At 52.9% G+C, this 8,694-nt stretch overlaps 1 protein-coding gene across 1 annotated transcript in view; it reads left to right on the top strand.

The window, feature by feature from the left end:
- The first annotated feature begins 1,848 nt into the window (after positions 1-1,848).
- LOC119111126 (bone morphogenetic protein receptor type-2) overlaps positions 1,849-8,694 on the top strand; it is a 32,123-nt gene continuing 25,277 nt past the window's right edge. Inside the window, exon 1 of the mRNA XM_037234956.1 lies at positions 1,849-2,014. The gene's annotated coding sequence lies outside the window, so the exon portion shown is untranslated. The remainder of the gene's footprint in view (positions 2,015-8,694) is intronic.

The raw sequence follows: 8,694 nt of genomic DNA on the forward strand, positions 1-8,694 counted from the left end.
AGCCCAATGCTCAGGCTGCCCATCTCCAACGGTCCACGCGTGCACGTTTTCTCTTTTCACGCCGATTCCATGTTACCTGCTGGGCATGCAACTTGTAATTAGCACATCATCATATTATCCATTGCATTGTAAGCACTCGGTCCGCGAGTTATTTGCGCTTTCACCTAGCGCTTTGTTCATTATCGGTACGAAGGCAGTCCGATATTCAGGCCGTAAGGGTTTTCAATTTGCACGCCGATTTCACTGTAACGTTTGGCTGCATCTTGCAAAGCACATAACCATATTCGGCGTTAAATTCTTCATGAATGGCTTGCTGACCATATGCATCTGCCGTCAACAGTCTGTTAATTATCGATAGGAAGGTAGTCTAATGGTCCGGCCGTCTTATGCAGTGCAAGCACTGTACATGCATTTTCTATTATGATGTTATTGTATTTTGCCTATTGTTTAGCGGCATAGGCACGCAAAGCACACATCATCCTTGTCATTGGTTTCTACATAATCGCCTCGCTGGTCATATGCACCACCCGCTTACGGTTTGTTCATTATCTGTACGAGGATTTCCGATGCTTCGGCTGCCGCGCAGCGTTACGCCCACGGCTGTGGTCGCGTCGCACGTAAGTCTCAACCTCATTGACGTCATCGCCCTGTACAAAGTCTGTGGACACCCGACGCATGGCGATGCCCATGCAAAGCATTCACGGAGTAAAATGCTTGTACAGCCTTGGTGAAATGTGAGGTGTGTTTTGTGGCACTAGATGGGCGCAAGGTGAAGCTAAGCAATTCTTCCTCTTTTTAATTTTCGTATATTGTTCCTCGTAAGACTTAGCTATGTGTGCCCACATCCAGAACGAGTTCCATCGTTCCGCCTCTCGCGGAATTGTAACTGGTGCTCTGCGGTGTGGGCGAGTGCCTGTTATGTTGTGTGTGCTGGGCATTGCATTACCTTACGATTTCCCTTCAAGGACCTGGAGGGTTCTGAAATCACGCCAATACTTGCAGCAGACAGGTACGACAGGTATAGATGAAGCGTGGCCTGCTGCCTGATGTTCAGCGAAATATCCGTGACGTCATATTGTCAGCCGATGACTCACGGCATTCAGCCGGTCCTAAAGAGCCCGTGAAAACCCACGACCATTGACGTCACACTATCAGTCGTATAGCAGTGACGTCCTTAGCTGATACCATGTAGTCTTCAGTGAGCCCAAAAACGCCGGTGGAACTCATGACCAGTGACGTTACACACTCAGGCGATTTAGTAGCTTTCATTTAGCACGCCAATGCTTGCAGTATACACGTACAAAGGTAAACATGAAGCATGGCCTGCTGCGACCAATATTTAGTCGCATATCAGTCACGTCACGCCATCCGATGACACTTCACGGAACATGACATACCGCGTCCGTGGGGCCTAAGTGCATTCGTATCAAATGATAATTAGTGACATCACACATTCAGGTGATTCGGTCAAACCTTTATTCGGCACAAAAATGCCTGCAACAGACAGGTACGAAAGATAAAGATGGAATGAGGCCTGTTGCGCCTGATGTTTAATCGAGTACCAGTGGCGGCATATCGTCAGGTGATGCCTACGGCATTCATTTGACCCGGAAGAGCCCTAAAACCTCGCGACCAGTGACGTCATTTACGCAGTCGAATACCGGCGACACATCGCCAGCAAATGCCTTATGGCCTTTCGTCGGCCCAAAAGACTCCCGATCAATGCAAAATCACTTTCAGTGACGTCACAATGTCAGCTGACGCCTCACAGCATTTCCCCCGTACGACAGTACACGAATCCTGCAGCTGGCGTAGCTCTTCCCTCCGCCGGCCGTACAGGTACCCAAGTAAAAAAGAGCCGGTGGCCCTTACACTACTAACTTAACCAGTTGATCTTACATTTCCACTGCTCAGAGTACATCAGGCAACTGACGCTATGGAAAATGTGGTGTTATGCTGTACCCTGTTGGTGGATGCTAAGCATCCTTCATTGTAAGAATATCCTGATATGAAGGTTTGTGCAGTCCTTTATGGCTGGGTGCTTTTTAGCAACGAAGATCTTTTTGAGACATCGCAGGATTTGCATCACATTTTTATCGTCAATTTGTTTTGTTTCTTTTGCATAAGCTGTCGTTATTTGTGCTGTGATTTACAAGGCTGTGGTACTGTGACACTGCATGTATAAAGTGGGCGACAAGCATTCAGTGATAATATGTTTGCCACAGTTGTGCCTGATCATTAACCCTGAAAGAATGCTTCCAAAAAACCTTAGCTGCTGCAGTTTTTACTTGTAGGATGGTACCTGACCATATGCTATGTGTGACAGGAGCAACCATCATGAAGTGCATTAGAAATCATGTTAAGTTAACCAAAGATTAAGCTGTCATGCTGAATTATGTGGTTTAGGAATATACCACAATTAACTTGTATCTGTATCATAGAAAATAAGTACCTGATACCCCAAAAATTCCTGAAATGGTATGTTGTTTACTGTGTTTCCTTGAACAAGTAGAGATGATTTTTCTAAAAGCACTTCAACCTGAAGAAGCTGCAGCTGAAACACAAATTTTGTGCTCTGCTGCTTCAGTTAACACAGACCTGCCATCTCCCATCTTGAGGTAATAGATTTGTGGAATTATGGTCACTCAAGGGAGAAGATTAATGCCAAAAAAAAATTATTGGAGAGAGATGTGAGATTCATTGTTTGAGCTAAACTGAGAAATGATATTTTGGCAGTCCCAATCCCTTCAGATTATTGTAATGTTTGTGAATGGTATGAACCAAACATATATTTTACTCATTAACTTAGTTTTGCAGAGATGTTCCTCGTTAAAGGAAATAATTATCGGGAAAGGAGAGCAATTCAACAGGTTATACTGAACATGGTCTGGCCATTTCCATAACTGAAAAATGTAGAAATGTGAATTATGTACACTTTCAAATAAAGAGATATGGACCCATGACATCGTGCTATGCACAGCATCACATCCAACAAATGATGGATGTATAGCATGACAGTTAGGCAATTGGTGTTGTCATTCCTGGTCATGTGATACTCATGGTCACTGGACAATGTCAGGATGTTTGATAGCATTTTGATATATTGTATTAAATCTCAGCAATTAAGTGTTTTAAGCCATAATAAAGTTGACATCTTACTTTGTGCTTAAGAAATTGAACTTGCAAGCTGAAGTGATAGCACATTTTGAGGCTGACTTGAAAGCCCTAAAAAGATAGCTTGGATTGTGTTTACACTTAGAACAGAATGAGCAGCATGAACACAGATTTTTGCATGCCTTCATTCTTGGTTTACCTTCTTTGTTTTCCCTGCATTCCATTGAAACTTTTGCTGTAGAGTTCCACTGATCTTCATTGCCATGAAAAATGTCTACTGAATGCATGCCTCACAAGTCTTTTATACAAAATACCAATTAAGCTGTTCTTCATATGGGAGCACCAGCATTATATTTCCAGTCACGCTTCAGGCCATTCTTGCATGTATCCAACTAGGCCATACACCCTACGCTTCCAGAGGTGGGGCTCCAGACAAGTTGGCACACTGCTGGATAGGCCTCACTGTATTGGGGCGCTCCCTTGCGTTGCCCATTTACTGGGCACCAGCAGCGACCAGCCGCCATGGCCAATCCAGCCTGGGGGGAGTTCTTCAGAGGCCCAGAAGGTCATCTTGCATCCAATGCTCGCGTGTGGAGGGCGGACATGCTCCGCCCGTTCGCAGCACTGCGCTCTCCTCACATTTCCACTTGGCATGGAGAAAGCCTACCATATTGAAATCACGTGTAAGCAATGTTATGCCAGCAACAAAAACGCATGGTTGCAACATTTTTCTGTCTTGAGAATGGCTTCCGCCTGCTGTTTCACGACGCCCGGCGGATCCGCGCGCTCACCATTCTCTGGCACAGCTAGGGAGTCAGAAGCTTACTCTCGTACTTCATCTGCTGCTGGTGGTTTCTGATCTGCCTGATTTTGAGCCTCTTTCTGATTTCACGAGCCCAATTGGGCCGAGCTTTTCTTTCGTCGTTGAACGGACGACCGGGCGCGACAGCCCAGAAGCAGTTCTTCTCAGAACCGGTTGGGTTCTTTCCAATCAGGTGCATGCACGTGCCATTGGCAGACAGCCAATCACTGCCTCCCTGGTGAACTCCATTCCCAGCATGTCATGCTCCTTGACGTCCGCGACCGGCGCTGCCCAAAGTCAGCCCCCTGAGCCGTCTTCAGTAGCAAGTCTTGTTATGCCGTCATTGTAGCCCGCCAACGGTTGCCGCCTTGGCACTCCGTTATCATCGGGTCTGTCCATCATGCTCACACATTCCCGCGTGTAGACGGGCCCTCCCTCCCCAGTCGAGTGCTGGCACCAGACGCTTACAGACCGGGAGCTCTCGCGACCGCTCGCCCCTGGCATTCGTGTCCATCATGGTCACACATTCCCGAGTGTAGACAGGCCCTCCCTCCCCACTCGGGCACCGGCACCAGCCGCTTACGCACCGGGAGCTCCCGCGACCGCTGGCCCCTGGCAGTCGTGTCCGATACACGAGCCCTCCTGAGCCGCTCGTGCGCTCTGGCTGTCCGTGGCAGCCGATGTAGGTGCCCAGTGGGCGCGTGTTTAACACGCATCGCCTCAGAACACTGATACCACCAGCTGTAAGGCTCCTACAAAGGGATACAATTCAGCGTTCTAGCTCGTCTTGTTTATTTTTGTACTACAGATTCCCGATTAGCCACTATGTGTTGACTGAGGAGTCGTGAACTGATGCCCATAGAATCAACAGGAAAATGTGTTTGTAAGTGCCATGAGACATCACAATACCGGTGTCTGATCATGCACCAAATCATGCAGTGATAGGATGTTTTCCTACATATGGGTCAACATTGATTATTTACAAGAACAGCTGTCTTCAGGTGTGACCTGCTCATTGTGACCAAGTTCAAACAAAATCCCTTTGTGTTTGCTTATCATTTGAGACACTCTTGATAATTATTTTCTGTGTACCATGCAAGCCAAAATAGCCATTACAGCTGTGTGCCCTAAAGTACCAACAGTCGACAAAAGAGAAGTACATTAGCTCACAAAGCAGGGGCCGTTCGGGATGCTTCTCCGTAACTGGATACAGTCTAACGTGAAGCATGCTCTGCACCAAAAGCTTAGCTTCGCGCCGTTATTTATATTGTTAAGGTCCACAATGTTTTGTGTTTAACAGGTCCCTGCCATTGTTGTTTAGTAGTGTTTATATTGCTGCTAACAGCTATGGTCTTTTCAGAATGCAGTAGCGCAAGCCAAACTGCCTGAGGTAAACTACCTGCAGTGCCTTCTGGAGGACTTCAGCACAGGTCCACAATGAAGCTGACCATTCAGTGCGCATTCGTTTTTGTGATAGGTAAGTACCCTCTATCGCCTGAGGTAAGCAAGAAGTCGGTAGTTGCGGTTGTGCAAAATCAGACCGAGAAAAGCTAACGGGGAAGTACAGACCACCCCGGATGATGGACTAGCATATATACTGAAGTCGCTAAGGCCCCGTGTTTTTGTGCTGGTTAAGACGTTGTCAGCGAAGTATGCGTCGTCTCAGCCCGGTTGACCCCACTCACTTGCGCTGCCTCGGCGCCGCTGGCCACTCGCCCCATCACACGCCTCGCCGTGCTGTGTGCGGGCCCGGCGCTGACGCCGACGCGGTCCGCGTCTGGCGGCAGGCTGGGCGGCGCGGCCGGCAGCCGGCGCCGTGGCCGAGGGCGTGCTCTGCGCCTACCACGCCCAGTCGGCCGGCCCCACCTACTACGACCAGTACGAGCAGGACGGCGCGCCGCTCGGCAAGATCGTCGACGACGGCGCGCACATGCGCTGCTTCTCGGACGCCAGCTACTGCTTCTCGTTGTGGCACGACGTGGCGGGCGGCGACAACACGAGCCAGCGTGCCTTCATCGTGCAGGGTCAGTCAGCGCTCGGCAGGTCACCGTTGCCGTCACAGGCTCGTGAGCGACGAGCTGAAATAGGACCCCACAGGGAGCGTTTCTCTCCTCTACTCGACACAACATGTGTTTTGCGTGAATGCTACTTCATAACCGTTCGAGCTGTTATCCCCTGTGCCTAGCTGTCACCAAGCACACATTTGTATCACAAATGGTGCCACTGACTGGTCGGTCGTATGGAGCTGCACTGGCATCGCGAGAGCATCGGCAGCGGTGTGCGGACATGACAGGCGGACGGCTGCTCACACGGAGCCGTCTGACCATGCGGCGCCGTGCTGGCCTCTGCCCGGCAGGCTGCATAAACATCGCGCAGCCGCAGGCGCAGTGCGACCAGCCCAGCTGCACGGCGCACGGCGAGAGCTCACGCGGCAACAACACCCGTTCTGCTGCTGCCACGGCAACCTGTGCAACGTCCAGGTCACCTACGTGCCGCTGCCGGCGGTGGCGGCTACGCCCGACACGAGCGCCGTGCCACGTACGTCACGCTGCCGGCTTGGGGCTCTCAGCGGCTGTCACTCGGCACTCCCTCAGAGCACGCCCGGCAGGGGGACACAGGGACCTCTCACGTCTGCCGGCTCGGGGCCTCCAGCGGCTGTCACTCGGCACTCCCTCAAGTCACGTCCGACAGGGGACACAGGCCTCTCACATCTGCCGACCCGGCCTTTCAGCGGCTGTCACTCGGCACTCCCTTAGGTCACACCCGACAGGAGGACACAGGGGTCTCTCATGTCTGCCGACCCGGCCTCTCAGCGGCTATCACTCGGCACTCCCTCAGAGCACGCCCGGCAGGGGGACACAGAGGTCTCTCACGTCTGCCGGCTCGGGCTCTCAGCGGCTGTCACTCGGCACTCCCTCAGAGCACGCCCGGCAGGGGGACACAGGGACCTCTCACGTCTGCCGGCTCGGGGCTCTCAGCGGCTGTCACATGGCACTCCCTTAGGTCACACCCGACAGGAGGACACAGGGGTCTCTCATGTCTGCCGACCCGGCCTCTCAGCGGCTGTCACATGGCACTCCCTTAGGTCACACCCGACAGGAGGACACAGGGGTCTCTCATGTCTGCCGACCCGGCCTCTCAGCGGCTGTCACATGGCACTCCCTTAGGTCATACCCGACAGGAGGACACAGGGGTCTCTCATGTCTGCCGACCCGGCCTCTCAGCGGCTGTCACATGGCACTCCCTTAGGTCACACCCGACAGAGGGACCCGAGACCTGGAGGCGGACCATGCTGCTGCGTTCTGGGCCATGTGGTTACTCCAATCTCCCCCTCATCTGTGACTGGTGCTCGCTCCATCGCCCTGTCACTCGAACATGTGTTCCCATAACATCTGGTTTTTGCCGCATTTAAGTCCTACACCACTTCGCTGTTCTATGAATTGTATCCCTCCCACCGCCCCTACATCAGCACCCGTGTCATTCATCACTCTATTTTTTAAGGGGGACCTTGTGGTCATACCACCTTCCCCCTTTCGTGCACCTAGTCTGCCTTCCCCCTTTGTTCTACTTGAAGCCATGCATCTGGAATTCGGGGCCAAACCAGTTCACTTCGTTTTAGACTCTTGGGCCGCACCACCGCCTCCTAACTGTCACCCTCAGTTCTAACACCTATCTCTTTAGACGTCTACGGTCTTACCTCCCTATGCTGTTCTGGGATCGTTTCGGACCGATGCCCGTACTGAACCACGCCCTACTCGTAATGCTGGGTCGATATGTCCGCTCATTCCATTAGTATCCAGTCTGTGACGTGGTGACCCGTCCGATGACGCCCGCTGTATGTCGCCAGCGCTGGACACGCCCAGCACGGTGGCGGTGGTGTGGCGGCTCCCTGGTGTGCGTGCTGCTGGTGCTGGGCGCCGTGCTGTGGCGCTGCCGCGGCTGGTACCGCCGCTCGCCGCACCCGCCGCCGGCCGCCGCCGAGCCCGCCCCTTCACGCCCACCGTGGACCTGGCCGAGCTGCAGCTGGTCGACGTGATCGGTGAGGGGGCGCCACAGGCGGCGGACCGCGGCCGCCGCTGCCGCTGCCCAGCGGGCTCCGGCATCGCCTTGTGGGATTCTCCGTGCGCTTGAGAGGTGTTTGCATACATCAACTTTCCCTGAGCTTTCCCGGGTGTGCAAGTTTTGCGAGTCAGCCAGTTCTGTGCAACCGTCCAGATTATACATCACGTCGCATTTCGTTGTTTATAAATGCACTCGTAAATCATGTTGGATTTCTGTTGAAATATCCCTGAGACATCGTTGATACCACGTGGCAACAGGCCGTAGCCTTCCTTCAGATCAATATCTAAGGAAGGGTTGGGTGCATGCGCGTGTCTGTCCGTTCACGCCGCTGGCGTGCGATTCGCGGTTCCTAAAGGCTTGTCGGCGCCCCCAGGCCGCGGTCGCTACGGCTCCGTACGCGAAGGCCTGCTGTACGGCGAGGACGTGGCCGTCAAGATCTTCCCGGCCTGGTACCGGCACTACTTCATGTCGGAGCGCGACATCTACTCGCTGCCCTGGATGGACCACCCGAGCCTGGCGCACCTGTACGGCGCCGACGAGCGCGTGACCGAGGCGGGCACCGAGTACCTGCTGGTGCTGTCGCACGTGCCGCAGGGCACCGTGCACGACTTTCTCTGCCAGAACACGCTGCAGTTCCAGCAGATGTGCCGCATGGCCATGACGGCCGTCAGCGGGCTGGCGCACCTGCACACGCCCATCGAGCGCAGAGGTGAGAC

Source organism: Pollicipes pollicipes, unplaced genomic scaffold (genome assembly GCF_011947565.3).
Source record: "Pollicipes pollicipes isolate AB1234 unplaced genomic scaffold, Ppol_2.1 Scaffold_7261;HRSCAF=8764_pilon_pilon_pilon, whole genome shotgun sequence".
Taxonomy (NCBI): Eukaryota; Metazoa; Arthropoda; class Thecostraca; order Pollicipedomorpha; family Pollicipedidae; genus Pollicipes; species Pollicipes pollicipes.